The sequence below is a fragment of the Echinops telfairi genome, unplaced genomic scaffold (assembly GCF_000313985.2).
Source record: "Echinops telfairi isolate 266 unplaced genomic scaffold, ASM31398v2 ScPeMD7_5479;HRSCAF=6326, whole genome shotgun sequence".
Classification (NCBI taxonomy): Eukaryota; Metazoa; Chordata; class Mammalia; order Afrosoricida; family Tenrecidae; genus Echinops; species Echinops telfairi.
Genome location: NW_022109378.1, coordinates 13,624 through 14,667, shown reverse-complemented (window position 1 = coordinate 14,667; position 1,044 = coordinate 13,624).

The following is a 1,044-nucleotide window of genomic DNA, read 5'->3' as shown; positions in this document are numbered from 1 at the left end:
ATTAAAAGTCCAACATTATGCCTCTAGAATGACCTTCAGGAAGCAAAAGACCCGATGCCGTGTGAAGCCACCTTACAGCAGGCAGCCTAGTCTGCAGTCCCTTGCATGGCTTAAGGAAAGACTCCGGGGAAAGCCTCACTTCCGCAGGCAGTCAGGAGGTCCGTTTCCTTGTGTTTGTGTAGATCCCAGGTGACAACTCACTTCCCCAGACTACTCAGAACTCTGTTACCTGGCTTTCGGTGAGGCGCCAGGCAAATCCTCACTTCTCCAGCCCTCCCGGAAGCTCAATTCCTGGTTGCTGGGAGATGCTGGGCCAAGCCGCGATTCCCAGTCTGACCGGCAGACACATCCATGGCCTGAATGGGGACGCAAAGGTATTCTCACTTCCACTGCATGCTGCGAAGTCTATTGGCTGGCCTTTGCAAAACGCAGGGCAGAACCTAGCTTTCCAGCCATAATGGAAGTGCTTTGTCTGGGTACAAGGAAAAAGCTGAGGGAAGGGTAATTGCCACAGCCTGACCGGAAGTCCTTTGATTGGACTTCACGGAAACGACTGGCGGAGCCTAGCTTTCTCTGCAGTCCAGGAAGTCCATTTCCTGAGTTGCTTCATGACTCATGGTGAAGACCCATTTCCTGAGCCTGCCAGATAGTCTGTTGCCTGGCGTAACAGTAGACACCGGGCAGAGCCTCACATTCCCAGCCTGCCACATAGTTGCTTGCCACGCTGGCGGGGAGACACCATGCAAAGCCTCACTTCCCCACACTGCCCGGTATCCCATGCATGGCTAAAAGGTAGACATCAGTCGAAGCTTCCCTTCCCAGCTTCCCAGAATTCTTTTTCCTGGCTTGCAGGCTTTCCAAGCCTTGGATCCCTCCCCCCTTCAATTAACCCAACCTGTGTTAACCAGCCAATTAGGCATGATAAGCACTGAGCAAACCTTGTTGTGAAGCACAGGAAGATACATGAAACTCCATTCTTTATTGTAATTAGGAACCACAGGAACTGCAGGATTAACGGCTTCCCATATCCGAATGATTATGGGA